Raw genomic sequence first — 17,368 nt, 5'->3', positions numbered from 1 at the left:
ATTTAGTTTTAGTTAAGCATTATTTTTATTGGTAAATTTTAAGTTTCGGTTCCCAAATTTGAAATTATTATTGACTGAATCATTATGTAAACATATGTGCAATTAGCGTTATGCATGGATTAATTTTTGAAACGACGCGGTTTACAGCGATTTTTACAAGCAGTTTGCTGTTTATAGATGTAAAGGATAAATAACCAAATACAGAGTTAAGGCACTGTCACAATTAAAGTTAGAATTTTGATTCACGTATTTTTATCTTAAATTATGCTATATATAAAAAAAATCATTAAATGTACTTTATGTTTGTTGCAAAAATACAAATAATCGAAAGGAAATTACATGCATTGGTGTTACCAAATTGAAATCTTTCCCACTGAAATTATTCAAGGCTATAATTTATAATACTGTTTTCATTTTTAGTGGTTTTTTTACACATCAGTGAAATAATTTTGAAGTGAAAAAGACAAACTTTAGGAAAGAGTTCTAAATTTTGAGATACTGATTTATTAATATATTATGTCGATTATTGTGCATTAATAATTTATGGCCAAATTTATTACTGAAGTCGAAGTACTTTTATTAATATATTAAATGTAAAAAATAATGAATGCAAAATGTAAAAAATAATAAATACTTTAAAATAAACAGTTTGAAAATCGCATTAGACTTTTTGGGGTATAATCATAATTAATTAACAATAAAGAGATTAACTCCTTTATTGTTACATAATTAACCTAAAGGTGCTGAGAAATTCTTGAAGAGACGAATTGTTAGAAAGATTTGGGAACCTCCAGCTTTACACTCTATTCTTTGACTAGTTCTAAAAATATAGGAAAATAATTATGTTTCTTAAAAATTAAACAAATTTTTTTCGCCAAATAGCAAAATTCTACATTCAGAATGCAGAAGAAAGAAAAATATTGGAAATTATTCAAATGAATCTGACTTACCCCAACCTCTTGCTACCTTTACAAGAGCGTTGATGCACCTCGTGGATATAAACCTTCTTAGCGGAGTAAAACAACAACCGGACTTCATCCTTTTTCAACAAACTAAGCAATTTTAAAACAAAACAACTAAAACAAGTCAGTCACCTTACCCTTGAATTTGAGAAGTTGGTTGTGGAAAGCGTAAGATTTTTTGCGCAGCAGTTCCTTTCGAGAAAGCATTGCATACCGTACGTGTTCATTAAACTACACACATTACGTTTACCAACTCAATAAAACCATATACTTATTGTTTTCTTCCCCTACCCCTACCACCAGTAAAGAAGATACTGGTGTATTGCAAAGAGCTGTTGCGACTTTCAGTAATACGCGATGGTCATCAAGGAATCATAAATTAAGACAGTATTGTGAGCTGACGTCTTCCGTACGTGTAAGGGGGGTCGATTACGAATTGTATAAGTTATGGTTCTAAATACAATAGGGCACAGACAGCGGCTCGGCCTTCAACGCATCGAGCAATGCCAAGGCTGCAGATGATATCACGACGTCCGTTATGAAAGCTTAGCGAAGTCAAAATATTTTGTAGCAGTTTCTGAAGATGAATACGTTGCGAAAGAAAATAAAACAGTATCATTCATCTTCCCTTGAAAACAATCGCGTTAAAGTTGAGTTTGATGCAACAAAGCATCAGAGCCATTTATCTAGATCACAGGCAATATCCAGTTTTACTAATTTACTTTTCTTGTCATCCTCACGATTTTTCTTCTTTTCGTTTGTTTAAATCTGAGCTACGATTTTTTGTATAGCATCTTCGTAAGATGGCAACAGGCTTTATTTTCTTTAACATTCGTGTTTGAAAGAATTTGCAATTATAAAGTTCTTCAAAATAAGACAGAATACTTTATGTTTCAATCGCAGTTTCAAATCTCCGCGGATGGAAGGGTTCCTGAAGTATAAAACCTAACCGATTAATGGTCCATATAACGTAAAAACTCTAATTAGCAAAATATTCGTTATGCTTAAATAAACTAAAAATGAAACGTTCTACAGCTTTACATGCAAAATGCTTAGAAATATTCCAGAACGTTTAGATAACTTTTTAAGGTATATCATAAAAAAATTCTCAAAATTTTCAGGCTGCAATGAATCTGATATTGAAAGGCTCTGAAATCTAGAAAAATTGTTAATCAAACGATATTTGGAATTTATGAAGCATGGTCAAGTATCATTGGCATTCCAATCGAAAACAAGCCATTTGATTGTTTAACAACAATGTAAGAGATCTCACCGACATGCAACTGGATCGAAACCCATCTGATTGCTCAATGACAGCGTAAGACCTTATCAACATGCATCTGCTAAAGGCCTGGTCCGAAAACCATCTGATAGTTTAATGACAGTGTAAGATTTCACCGACATGTGTCTATGAAAGTCTGGATCGAAAGCCATCTGATTGTTCAGGGTTAACATATATAAATATATGTTGCATCTGTAAATGCCTGGATCGGTAGTTTAATCATAGTGCAAGATCTCATCGACATGCATCTGTGAAGGCCTAGGTTGAAGGTATTAGTATTGAGCTATGATCCAACCACCTCATTTTCCGGCTTTAAGTCTATCTGACTGCATTTGTTTCCAACATCTGAAGAAAGCAGTTGCAGCTGTGACGTATTTTAATGACAATTATTTGCATTCAATCTTGGAAGGAAAAAAAATCAAGATGGGGGGGGGCATACTGCATAGGACTCCCTATAACGTTTAAAGGAAAATGTACCTGACACCCTTTGGCGGTCTGTACTGCCAATGCCTTTTTAAGAAGATATTGGTACTGCAGAGTAGACGATTTTGTATAACTGGGATTGATGTTATTATTCGAGAAATATCCGGAAGAGCCGATTACTATAGGTCTGTCTCGTCACTACAGTTGTCGGCACCTTTATGTAAGATAGCGACTCTTCGCTAAGCTATCAACCATCATATAGGTGCTTTAAGTTAAAAATTCATAATGTTGCCTGTACCTTTATGACGAGATTTTACCAAGACTCCTGACAAAACACTCTGATAAAAAGATACCAACACTTCGACGAAAGTCATAAATTGAACTTAATAATGTTACCTACTTCACTACCTTTAATGTTACCTTCACTTTACTACCTAGAGTCCTGTCACCTTTTTATGCCAGGGCATCTTCGGCAAAAAGTGGCTCAGTTGTGTCAAGGTGTCAGCACCTTTGTGATGGACTTGGCAAAATCTGGTACCTTTAGGTACGGCAATTTAATGGAAATTGCTTTATAAACTGAACTTCATAAAGGGGCAGGCACCTTTATGCACCTGGGTGACTATTCACTGAAATAAAGACCCGACAATAGGCGTCCCGGCATCTTGATTAAAGTTGCATTTTTCATGATATAAACTGGATTTCATAAGTGTTCCGTCACCCCTGCATCTTTATGGACAGTGGCTCACTTGCGAACGGTGGCGGCACCCTTATCTAAGTCGGTAACTGTTCACTTAAATCTTCAAAGGGACGTCTCGGAATCTTGACGAAAATTACATTCTTCACGGTACAAATTGAAACTCTTATGGGTGTCGGCACCTTTGTTGAAATCAAGGACAATTTACTTATATCTAACACATGGGCGCCCCCATCTTGATGAAAGTTGCAGTCTCCATGGCAAAAACTGAACTTCAAACAACTGCCATGAACTTCTCATTATCTTGATGAACAATGGCTAACTTGCATGAAACGCCGGCACTTTTATGCAAATAGGCTCCAGTCAGATTACCCTCACAGTCTCCTGTTTTATTAACATGACAATTAATCTTTGTAGACACACTGTGTATTTCAGACATGGTTACAGAAAATGCAAGATACTACATATTAGTATCATATGAGTTCGATTTCTCAAGAAAGAAATACATTAAAAAAAATTTCATATGACCACAAAAACCAGAATTTCAGAGAGAAGCACCTCAGTCTAAAACCAAGTGGAGGCAAACCTGTTTTAAGGAGAACAAAAAGAAATGACGTCAGTACACGTGAAGAAAACGAAAGTAAACAGATTCAAAGTCAACACCTATTGTTGACGCACAAGTAGACATTACAAGACGGATTGGGGGGAGGGGAAAACGTGTAGAAAAAAAACTCAGTTGAAATAAATGAATTTCACAAACAAAAGGACAGAAAAACACACACATGAAACGGGTTATTCGTTCCAGATCGCAGAAATACGCACGAATGAAGGAAGATCTTTGGAAACTTGGGCCAAAACTTTTTTCCTTCTCTTCAAATCCTCTCCCACGCTAGGCTGCTAATGGAACGAGTCCCCTCAAATGCAGCAGCGAATGCTACTGCCAATAATCGCATTTCTTCCGGTTTTGTAATCAACCTTGACATTGAACGAGAATATCTTTTGAAACAAAGCGGATTCCACATGCCCGTCGGCACTCATCTCGCGCAAAACATGCCGAGAGCGGCTTGCACTGAAACATTTTACAAATTAAAAACATTGTTTAGCTAATATCCCTTTGCTTTCTACAGTAACCAAAAATCAGGTTGATAATGATAGTAAAGTGTATTCTAAAATGACTAAGGTTCAAATTTTAATGCAATATTACACTTCAGGATAAATCCCAGACTTTGTGCATAGATTTTGTAAACAGTGGACATGATTATACCTGATTCGCCTTTATACCCCCATGGAGATATTTTGGTAGGATAAGATATGGTCAAAAATCAAATTGTGCTTCTAAATACACGTTAAGGAAGCTTAAAAGATCCACAAAAGAAAGAATGTATGAACGTTTTTGAAGAAAGTATGTTTTTTTGGATTTCTATTCGCTGAGGAAGCCTGCTATTTTACCTGTTTGGTTTATTTAACTATGGCAAAGCACTCAGAGGCTATCTGCCTATGGGAAGAGAAACCTCCGTGGAGGGCTTTCTAAGGAAAACTCACTCTATCTACGTAACCATACATAGTAAAATAATTCCGTGGGGAAAACCACGAAAACGCCCATGCAGCCAGGCGGTCCGCCTGGAATTGAACCCAGGTCGAACTACCAATGTTCAGCGACTTTCTCGCTCGGCCGCTAGTGGGCCTCATAAGTCCTTGGGAAGTTTCACTATATGTGAGCAATTTGGGAGGGGGGGAACCTAATTGTGCTTGAAACAGTGTTACAGGTACAAACGGTTTTCCACAACTGCCTTGCCTAAGACGTGACTGTCTTAACTAAGACTTAACCGTCTTAAGACAAACTGTGCTGTCTAAGACTGTTGCCACAAAAACTGTCTTGTCTGAGATTTCGGGGGGATGAACCCTGGTAATTTTATTTAATTCTTAAACTGCTAAAATTCCTTTTTAAAAAATGTGATTAGAAACTCTAACTATATCAAAATAAATTTTACTCTGAAATCATGTACAAAGCATTCGTAGATCAGAGATAATTTTTGAACGCATTTCGAGCAAATTTAGCCACTTTTTCCAATGAATACAAAAATAGGGAAAATTACATACAGACTCCACTACAGATTTCAGACCTCCTGAACACTGTAATTGGGATAGACTCCTGAATTCGGATTCGAAATCCACTGAATGGAGGAACAGCATGGAATTTTTGCTGTTTTTCGCATGCGTAACGTAAATACGAGCCTTTTCTTCTAAGAAAATGAGTCTATAATCAATCTGTTTACACAAAGATGCAAAATTTAAAGCGATTACGCAGGTTCTTTGCTGAAGAACTGATAAGTATGCAACGTAATTTGGAAATTTATCAATAACATGCTATCCTGCGTAATAACAAAATGATTTACGGCGGGAATATCATTTTCTCGGCTCATTTACCACATTTTTTGAGAAGAGCGTGTTTTTTAGCGGAATTCGATACATCTTCAGAACCATCCATCCAGTCGTTACAAAAGTAAATTTTACAGCAGGATATATGGTCGTTACCTTAAAATAAAAATATGATTTGGACACTACAGGACTTCCTTGTATGGTCTATTAAATTATATGTATTTTTGCTGCATTTCATTTAAACTCATCTCCTCGAATTCCATTAGAGATATATTTCTCATTCAATTCATTGTTCTCACTTCGCGGCAAGGCAAAACTACATAAAAACTCAAAACATCTTCATTAAAAATTGGAAAATATAGAAAAACATAAAACAACTAGAATTTAATTTTTTTTTTTTTTTTTTTTTTTTTTTTTTTTTTTTTACAATTAAGATTAGAATTTCTGCGTAAATGCAAGCAATTCGGACAGCAGGCAAGACGGCAGATTTTTTGGTGCACAAAACTGAAAGTTATCCTTTGGTCCCACTCGGCAAAAAGGCACTGAAGGTGCAGAAACTGAATTCACTATCCTACTAAGTTTCAAATGTAAACAAATATGGCTGCTCTCTTGGGCTTAGTCGCACCTAAACAAATTTTAAATTGTTGATAATTCTACAACTACTGCATGCAGGTTAATTAAAGGCTTAAAAACTTTAATTGGAACATAAGAACAACATAATTTAATTATTTTTAAAGCAAAAATGCACAATTTACCAACATGTGAGAATAATAATAATAAAAAAAAAAAAAAAAACTGAGCTCACCAAGCCGAGTAACAGAGTGGGTATATATATATGCGGCAGAATTGAAGCAAAAAGGGAGGTGCACAACTACATGTTATAATAGTCATATATAAAAATTTCAACTTTCTGAGGCTACTTGTTTTTGAGCTATGCGAGATACATACATGCGTACGTACTTCAGACGTCACGATTTTTTTTTTTTTTTTTTTTTTTTTTTTTTTTGAGTCCATTTTATAGTCCGTTTGGGGAAAGAGTCCTTTATTTTGTCCTTCCGTACAGATGTCACGCAAAAACATCGTTAAATTGCGTTCGATAGCGGTGAAATGGATATTTTCGTTGAAATATGATACCCGAAAGTTTTCTTGATTACAGTACTTCCCTTTACTTCGTACAAAGAAGTAAAAATATGATTATAAAATTTCTTAATTTAGCGAATTATGAATTTCTCAAAGGACCTTCCCTATTTGCAAACACTAGCTTACGATTTCAATAAACTATACTTAAGAATTTTTAATTTCAACTCTATTTACCCAAAATACTGAAAAAGAATTTTCGAATTTTTAATCCTTCTCTTTTTATTTTGTTCAACAGATGATGTCAAATAGCATTTCTTATTGATGTTTTATTATTATTTATTTAATTTCCTCTCTTCAGGTGAGGTATTTCCGTTAAGGGACTTTTTTGCTCCTTGTAGGAAAGCGATCCATTACAGTGTCTTATGAAATGCTTAAAGCTTTTGCATAATAACATAAATCTAAAAAACAATTTTCCCAACTTCACCCCCCCCCAATTGGCAGGCACTTAATCGAATTTGGCTTGGCCACTACTAAGGTCCGGAAGTGGTGGCCACTTTATTGTGGAAATACCTAATAGGTGGGTTACAGTTACCTCCTATGAAGGCACGGACAATTACAGTCACCTTCTACGGGATTCGAACCAGATCCCCTTCGGTAGCGCAGTAGTACCCTAATGACTATAACATCTGGGCGACAATTTTACCGACACCAGTTCAAGAATAAAATTTGTTTAAAGTTCAAACCTCTTGCTTCTCCACGGAATAACTGATATAGTAAAATATTTATGCATAAACGGTGGGGCCTTACTGACCCTTAAATCAATTCATATTTTAGAAGACTTTTTATATAGAAAAATATCATATTTCCTTGCGTATTCCCCCCTTTTCTTGTCCGAAAATCAAGAGGCATTTCGAGCAAATGTTAGCCAGTCTTCTCTTTTCCAAGGAATTAATAAAGTTCAATCAAAGTAAGTACAAACTACACAAATATAAATACTACTACAAAGTAATACATGGTAATACTAACATAGCAATATCTGACCGATGTCGAACTCGGCTCTACGAAAGCAATGTGTTGGCGAAGCCGGAAACTTTTATCTTCCGCGTGTTGCCATTCAGGAAAGTCTAAAATACCTTCAAGTTTAATCTGAAAAGTTAATGTGTAATAAACGATTCAAGAGCAATAAACACAGTTCTTAAGAATATTTTCTTCTACTTTTTAAAGGGACTGATTTATATAACAGATGCTGCTATACACAATTTAAAAATTTTGTAAATTTTTTGTTGAACTGCATATGGCGTAATGAGAAGAACACAATGCTTAATGATAAAGCTAAGAAGACAAAAATAAAAGTTAGTAGGAATGAGTGCAAGAGCAAACTGGTAGACTGCGAGCTCAGCGAAAGCGTAGAAAACCTTAACAAACCCTTTTAGGTGACCTCTCAAATCTGAACCCTTTCAGATTTTATCTTATTTTAATTTTTAATTTCGGCGCAGATAATGCGATTGAATAAAAATTCTTCATCAACCTCACGATTACTTGATTTACAAAGTGATATGGCATCATTTTAAGGGTCTACATTTATCGGTTAATACAGCAGTCTCATATTGGCGGCCGCCGAAGCAATTTCATGCGGCCTGCGAATATAGTTCCAGTAGATTAATTAGTATTATTACGATATTAATAATTATGGCAAGAATTTGATGAAGGGTTTAAGATCTTAACGGTTTTTAGTCCAATTTTACATTATTTTCAGTGCACTATAAACGAACGTAAGTACTGTCCCAAAAAATTAACAAATGAAGCTAATTAATTTATACTATCATACATACTTTCTTCGAAAATTTAGAGATACAGATTTGTAAAATCTTTAATGGCTTTGTTTCGCAGTACATTTATATGTGAACAGTTTTTTCTCCCCTGTAGATGAACTTATTAAGTCTACAAAAAGAACTAGACTGGTCGATGAGCATTTACAAATCATAACAAAGATAGTTTCCGGTAATTATGTTTCAGGGTTACAAACTTTATCAAAACCGAAAGGCTATGAAGTGTTGTGACTAAAAGTTTCAGTAAGAAATACGGAAGTTTATAATTATTTACATATAAATACAAATATTTTTTTGTATGCGTCATAGCAAAATTTAATAAATAAAAGAAAGATAATAGGTTATCCTTATTTATTCTCAATTTTTGTCCCACTTGGAAAGTTTCCGTAATTTGTTAAAAGTTTCCGTAAGTTATTTAGTGGGCGATCCAATACATTATAATTATTTTAATAAATGTTAATCTGGAAATTTTAATATTTAGCTCTCAAAATGCTTGAATTACAAATTGCGACCAAAAAAATTTTTCTGCTGATACCAACTTTAGATTTCATGCAGAAAATACACATAAATTTGAATTTTTTCATTGCGCCATTTTTACATGTATCGTTTTAGACAAATATATAGAAATTTTTTCTTAATTTAGTTAGCAAATTTTGTTTTGTTAATATAATATATATATATATATATTTTAAACTGCACAGCTACTTTCAGATCGTGTATTTGGCTCACGCGCAACTTGAATTTGCGCCCACTAGATTAAAATACTCAACATAACAATAAATCATAAAAAAGTGTACATTACTGAAACGATGGCATAAATGAAAGGATCTTCAAGGGTCAAGGTTCTGAAAGGTAAGGTATCTTTTAGTCGATACAGGAAGAACAGATTCGGTAGATGGTAGCATTCTCCACGGACTAGCGAACAAGAATCCTCGATCTCATAATTTCTGCGACACACGAATAGTAACGTTGTACAAAACAGTTCAGCGTTTTGTTTTACTTCATCTATGCACTAGTCATGAAGTGTATCCTACGTTAATTATGGCATACTTTCTTTTAAATTCCTGTTTTTTTTACCTGAAAATTTCCTTGTGAACTAGACGACAGCACTTTCAAAATTCTTGACTATTTATATTGCGACTGGCACTAGAGGGATATACAGCATTTGAAAAATGCTATCCGTCCGATCTTGTTAAGGACAAACAGAGATGTATCCGAACGCTACCACAGTATGCAGCATTAAGCTTCATAAAATGATTGGAAGGCAATGTCTCGTTTATTAATAATTACCCCATTACAGGCTAAAACGTCGCAAATTAATTTATTTGACATCGTTATGCCTTAAATGTTAGTGGTTCAATGTCCTTTTCAGAAATACATGTGAGTGGGACAATTATAACTAGCTAATTACTTCAAACAATCTAAAGTACCAAATCAACATAATTTTATTAGCATTACTCTCTTGGCTTTAGGGTCATCTTATAAAACAATTAACTACGCGTCTTTCTTGCCTAAAATCGTGTTGTTAATCATTCTTCAGTAAGTTTTCTGGGTGATGGATAGATTTTTCTCGATGGTGATTTTTTTTTTTTTTTTTTTTTTTTTTTTCTACAGCTGTATTTGACTATGGCAAAGCACACGATGGATATCAGCCCAAGAGGATGGATACTTATAGCTAGAGGATTTTCTAAGGGAAAATGTACCGTGTTCACATTGCACATGGGGAAAAATAAGAAAACCAATCATGCAGCTCGCCCGTTCGCATGGACCTGGACCCGAGACGAACTATAAGAATTCAGCAGCCTTAAAGCGCTCCGCCACTGGAGAACTGGTTTCTTAGAGAATCTGGTAAGTATATATATATTTCACAAGGAAAGTCAAAAAGCCCATCTGCATGTCAGTAATATGATTCAAATATGTCTGAGATTGTGTTTTAGTTTATAAAAATGCAAGACATCTTCAGATCTTTCGAGAGGGTAACAATTTTTCATTAACTAAAACAATGATTGATAACTATTGATGATACCAGAGAACGGCTGCTTATGGATGATGCTATGTGAAATTCTTTTATAAAATCATTACACTTTTGCGATGCACTCAGTGTTCTTTTGGAGGTCATCCTGGGATTAATTTTCTGTCAAGAACTTCAAAACAGAAAATTTAATCTTACAAATTCTAATTTCAGCGCAGCAAAAAAATAAAGGAAGACATGTGATATTCACATCAGATTTTTTTTTTTTTTTTTTTGTTCAGTTTCGAAATGGATTTTCGAAACGATGCGGAGCCCTTTCCAATTTGAATCCTGAAAGGTACATCCATTGTAAATAGTATGAATCTATCGATTTTAATGTAATTCAGTTTCTTTTCCACCAATCATTATAAAAAAATATCGCCAATGTATTATTTATTATTACTTATATAATATTATATATATTATTATTGTATTTACAAGGCATAAAAAATTTAACCTTTGCAAGGAATATAAACACTAAGAAATCTTATGCACTAAAAAAAGATAAAAAAATTCCACTGACGTTTCCTGGTAGTGATTTACGACGTCGTGATCTCACGATTGAGGCTTCGGAATGTAACTTACGCTGGGCCTCAGAGGTTGCAGATTTTTAATTCTCAGGATACATACAAGAATTGCGCACTACCCCATCGCTTTTTAAATTTGGCGCATTTTTTAGTTTACTCATGTAAAAAATACTTAAATAAACCAGACACCTATATAGCATTTGAATATGATTTTCTTTGTTTTGAATTATGATACCCCTTTTATAATGAAATAGTATCCGGCAAAATTCTATATTCGTGTACTCGTCATTCTATTTCCACATTAGGGGTTAATTTCAAGCATTAGATTTCGAAGCTGAGGGGTTTTCGTTCATATCTGATATTTGTATACAGATTTGTAAGAGACATCTGGTGGCCATGTGGAAATTTGAAATTTATCATTTCTGACCCTGCTTTAGTTAGCTTTTATATCCATAAACGAAAATTTTCCTGCACTGAAATGATCAGTATCAGTAATGTCAGAAAAACGGCTCATTCTTATTTTAATGCAAATTAAACGGCCATAACATGTGAACGATAACAGGCTTCTAAACGCTGCATAATTTTTCGCTTTTGAATCCTCGGGCTGTGATATTTGCATTACGGAAGTTGCCATGCATATTTTCTGTATTGAAAAAGAAACAAGTTCCGAAAAGAGGAAGATTTGTAAATCTCATTGATCAATAATAAACGGAATGAACATGATAAATAACGCAATATAATTGATAACAAATATTAATCACGCTTTTTTAAAGCGTTTAAATTGGTTCGTGCAGACTACGACCGAAACTTCTCTATTCTTTTACCTGTATTTTGGAAGTTTTGACAAATATTAATTTCTTTTGAAAATTCCTCATTAAAAACTACCTTACATATCTATGCACATACCTTACTTAATTTGTCTTAAATGTTACACGAGATTTCTTAAATCCTGTCAAACAGTATATACGGAACATGACGCATATAAGGAATAAATTATGTATGTTGTTTTTTTATATTATGAAAGCATATTGAAGACCTTATTAATATCAAAACATACTGAAACCTTACTTTGAAACAAATACTATTTCACAAGTCATAAATGCAGAATTTACTTGACAAAAATTCAAAGTAAGATAAATACATAAATTCTAATTTGCACAATAGTAATTTTATTTATTAATAAATACCTACAAACACAAACATTTTAAAATTTGTTTCCAGTAATGAACGAACGAAGCCCAGTAAAATTACAAAGAAAGTATTAAATATTTATTAATTACTTTGCTAAATATATAAATTAGCTCATATTATTTGCAAACAAAATCAAAGATATATTTTTTCCACCTCCACATACAAAGGTTATCTTTATTCTACATTAAACTTGATCTAATCCCATTCAAGGATTAGTTTGATCAAACATAATTTATTTATTTAAGAGGATGCCATTAGATTTCTAGCCTTCCAATATTTCTTAATTTAACAGTTTAAAAACACAAGTGCAGAGCACGAGTCAAGATGAGCAACATCAAAAATTTGATGTTGTCCGCACAGATGACATATATTACACAAGTAGGACATAATTTATAAAGCACAAGAAGTGAAAAGAAATGTTTCAATTTATCCTCGATTAAAGAAGTTGTAATATATATATATTTAATAGATATCTTTCACTGGAGGATAAAAAATGTTAGATTCACCGTTTTTAAAAGTAAACAAATGCATAAGAATTTTGAATAACATTGCCGGTCTGCAAAAGAACTTTAGAATCAGTAATAATTGTAGTGCCTGTATAATAACGAAACATAAATATTTTACAAGAAAATAATTCTTTTACATAACTAGAAATAGAAAAACATACCTGTTAACTAGAAACCAAAAATATCTAGCACTGCTAATTATCATACCGCTGACACCAGGGTCACAGAATTGCACAAATGTTTCTTGAGAAATCCCGACAAAAAAGCACAACAAAACATACACAGTTCTATTAACCAACAAATCAATAATATAAATAAGTCATTTAAATGCTTATACTTAGTATACAAATTAGGATATAAGATAAATAATTCCTAAGCCTATCACAGTTCTGATGGTAAACATGGTTCGGAATACTCTGCAGCTGCTTCAGATACTCAGAGCCGCGCAGCGGAAACCGCCGGAATAATCGCCAAACTTCCATCTCAAATATCTCCTCAAATTCGTCGCCAAAATAGTTTCCGTAAGGGCTTCGGTTGAGCACCATGAATTTGAAACTTATATATTTGTTACCTAGATTTGATTAATTACTTAAAGAGTTGTAATGAGTTCACCGGTTTTCAAAGAATTTATGGCTTTGAATTCAAAACAACCTTTATTGTTATTATTATTCATTTAAAAAATCTTTTATCGTATTTTTGTTGGATTTATTTTCAATTATGTTTTGAATACATTTAACTCTTTCAAATAAAATTTACTTTCAAATGCAAGATATAAAATCGAAAAATTTGAGATGAGAAAACTTTTCATTGCTGAAATAAAAAACAATTCACAAATTTTAAAAATTTGTTTTTATAAGGTTTTGTGTTTAAATATTGAAACATCTGTAAAATATTTAAAATTTGTACAAATATTGTAGGACATAAGCAAAAAATTTATATTCGAAGACCTTTAATTTTGAATAGAATGTCAATAATTAATTTATTTAATTTGAATGACAGTTTTATTTCAATGACAATTTTGAAATAAAATGTCATCAATTAAGTTTCGAATTCGAAATAAAAATATGAGCATTTCTGACTATTAGTTTTTAAAATTTAAGCTTCCTTCATATTACTTTTTGGCAAAAGTTAATTTGTAAAATATTTTAGAAAGAATTACAAATCCTAAATTATTAAAATTTTATTAATTACAGATGTGCATCTAAGATGAGAGTTTTAAAGAAATTGTATTATCTAGGTATTAAGGAGATCAGATTTAGTAACTGTTAATACTTTATCTAATGTTAAAAATAAGAGTCAATGCGTGGGTGTATCTTGAATTTTCGCCATAAAATTTAAAAACCACGAGAGAATTTCATAAAATGTGAAGAGGAAGTAAATCAAAGGTTAGTTACATATTTAATACGTACAAAAGAGTTTTTTTAAAAAAATAATTTTTACAATTAAGAAAAAGTTGGTAGTTATATCAAGAAATTTCAAAGAAAAAGTAAAGGCTTGTGTAAAGGGGATGTAAAGAATGTATAAAATATAATATATTTGCTTAATTTTATGCTCAGTTACCTCCACACACATAGATATGAATTTAAGAATAATATTACAATATGTGAATTTAAGAATGATATGAGTATTTGTCTAGAATTAATTTATATTTTATTTTGCAGAAGGTAACTGAATCACTTCCAATTGCCTAAAACATTTTGTTAACATTATAACCAATAAATGGCGACACCACACTACCGTAGAATAGATTAATTGGAAATAATGCAGGTAGGAAGTATTCTTACCTCCAATGTTGAAAAATGAAGTGGAGGGGTCTAGAAAGTTAATGTTAAAACCCATTTAAATAATAATTTAATTATGAGGCTATAAAAATTAAAAATAGTATTAAGTTTTCTTAGAGACGTTTTAGCGCCAGCAACCTTTTTTTTAAAATTCTTTCTAGCTATTTTATTACATATTGATATAGTAAATATTTCTATTTCTGCGAGTAAAACACACTGCATTTTTGATAAATTTAGTTACCCTCTATTGCTTTACAATAATAAGCTTTACAATATTCTAATTATTGATATATTTTGAGCAAGCAATACCAAATTGCGGATTTGTTACTAAGTGCTATAATAATTTTCCGGCATTTTCATTTCCTGTAATGACGATGAATTACTACATTGCTAATAACTTTTACATATAGAGCATATCCGGTAAACTTTGGATAAAAATATTCCACACACTGTGTGGATAACACGGCAAGAGGGGGGCGGAAGGAAGAAACTTTAATTCTACGATCTATAGAGTAAGGAAAAGAATGTGAAACAGAAATTATGATTAAAATAAATGGTGTTATAAGTGTGCATTATAATGTTTTAGTTGTGAATCATAAAATTTAGAATATTTCAGTACTTTAAAGCACATATCATGTTCTTCGAAATACATGAGAGATATGTGATTCATTTTGAGTGTGAGCTTTGAAATTAATGTTTAATAGCAAATTTATGCCCAGTTAAACATTTATTACCAATATAAAGAAAAGTAAGTGCAGAAAAAGTAACGCATAGCGCTTAATTCTCCATGTTACCAAACATTTTTAATCTTCAGGAAGTGCTGCCATCTGTCGGCCATAGTTAAAATTTGTTGGCAAATTTTAAAAGTTCTTTTGCTCTATATGTAGAATATATATGCTCTATATGCAGGGGCGTGGCTAGAGAGGGGCATCTGTTACCGGACGCAGAATCCAAAGGGCGCCAAACTGATGTTACGACATTTTAGAATTAAATGTTTTCTATCCTTGGCAAGCAGTAGGGGGCGCGAAATCTTCAGTTGTCCCTGGGCGCTGAAAACCCTAGCTACGACTCTGTCTATATGTAGAAGTTATAAGCAATGTTTGCAGAGTACAGCTGAGTATCTTAAAACTATGCGGGTCGCAACCTTAAATTGGATCGCAAAGCAAAATGTTGGGGGTCGCGAAGATTTAATTCAGATACATGAATTCAAATTAATATCAATCGCAATCCCTTTATTACATTTTCTGAGCATTGCAACTATAAAATGGTAATACTGGTAATACTGGGTGTAAATTATATTTAAGTATTGAAAAATAAAAAAATATGTTGTATTTAATAATATTTATTAAATAGAATAAATATAGTATTTAATAATGTATTATAATTATTATATTATTTGTAAATAATGTAAATAGAAATTATGTTTTTAATAATGTAATTAATATGCATGTAATAATAATAAATTAATGTTATATTTAATGCTGTATTATTGAATATAATACATTACTGTATTTTGCTGTAGTTGGCATTTATTTGAATAATTGTTATGAGAAATATTATTTTATTTATTGTTTAGGATAAAAAAATTTTTATCCATGTATAAATGGTTGAACTTGAGTTACAAAGGTAATAACGCAGATGTCACTGCTACAAAGTCGCTTCAGGCAGAATCTAGTAACCAGACAGAGGCTCTTAAATACACGAAAAAGGAAATCTGGAGAGACGTTTCTTCAGTATGGCTTTACTTTCAACTGTGAAGGCAATAAACAATTTCTTTGTTTAATCTGCAGTAGTACGTTTTGGCTCCGAAGACTATGCAGCCATGAAAAATCAAAAAAGCATTTTAAATGCAAGAATCATTTATACGTCAATAAACCAAAAGAATATTTCGAACGACTTAAAATCTGCAAACAAAGATTTGTGATTGTCAACGAAAAAATATTTACTCGCATTATATGAAGTTTTACACTTGATTGCTAAAAGCAAAAAATCTGTTGTGTGCACCACATGACTTCCTTGTACGGAATATTAAATTATACCCATTTTTTCTTGCATTTCATTTAAACTTAATGGATTGAATTAAATCTACTTCGTCGATAGCGCATAAACCACAATAGAATAAATGCACTCTTTAAAATCACTATATTTGTTTACCATAGCGACACTCTGGCCCTGAGTACACTTAACAGCATTACATTTCGTTCATTTTTTTTAACTCAGAATGCACAAAATTTATATCATCTTAAAAATTATTTAGTCGTTGCCACATGTTGTATTCAAATACTATAATAAATCTAAAACGATGTATAAAAAAAATTCAGCAAAGAATAACAAAAAAAAAAAAAAAAAGTTTTTCACAGACGATTCAGTATTTCTCATTCAATTAATTCAGTTCTCACTTCGCGATAAGGCAAAAATACATTAAAACTCAAGATGTCTGTATTGAAAATTCTGAAGTAAATCTTAAACACTTATTTTCTCAAATAAATTCCATAATGGATTAAGCATGGTTTAATTCGCAATTATAAAAGAAGGCGTTATCTTTGTTATTGCGAAGCTTACTTTCTCTAGATTGGCAACAAATCTACTATTCTGTTGTTTCAAATGTAAACAAGCAATGGCCGCCATCGAAAAAATTATTAGGCTTAGCAGCACTTAAACAACTTTTAAATTGTTAATAATTCGAAAAATATTGCATGCAGA

At 32.3% G+C, this 17,368-nt stretch overlaps 1 protein-coding gene across 4 annotated transcripts in view; it reads right to left on the bottom strand.

Moving 5' to 3' along the window:
* LOC118194573 (guanine nucleotide exchange factor DBS-like) overlaps window positions 1-17,368 on the bottom strand; it is a 381,336-nt gene that overhangs the window by 205,419 nt on the left and 158,549 nt on the right. The window contains exon 1 of one of the 4 annotated variants that reach the window (XM_085813603.1): window positions 13,046-13,319. The exons of the other annotated variants lie outside the window; for them this stretch is intronic. The gene's annotated coding sequence lies outside the window, so the exon portion shown is untranslated. Of the gene's footprint in view, window positions 1-13,045; window positions 13,320-17,368 lie in introns of those variants that run through there. 4 annotated transcript variants of the gene reach the window in all.

The sequence above is a fragment of the Stegodyphus dumicola genome, chromosome 3 (assembly GCF_044657685.1).
Source record: "Stegodyphus dumicola isolate Sdum_Otavi_A_Nest chromosome 3, ASM4465768v1".
In the NCBI taxonomy this organism is placed as follows: Eukaryota; Metazoa; Arthropoda; class Arachnida; order Araneae; family Eresidae; genus Stegodyphus; species Stegodyphus dumicola.
This window is presented reverse-complemented; position numbering and strand designations above follow the sequence as displayed.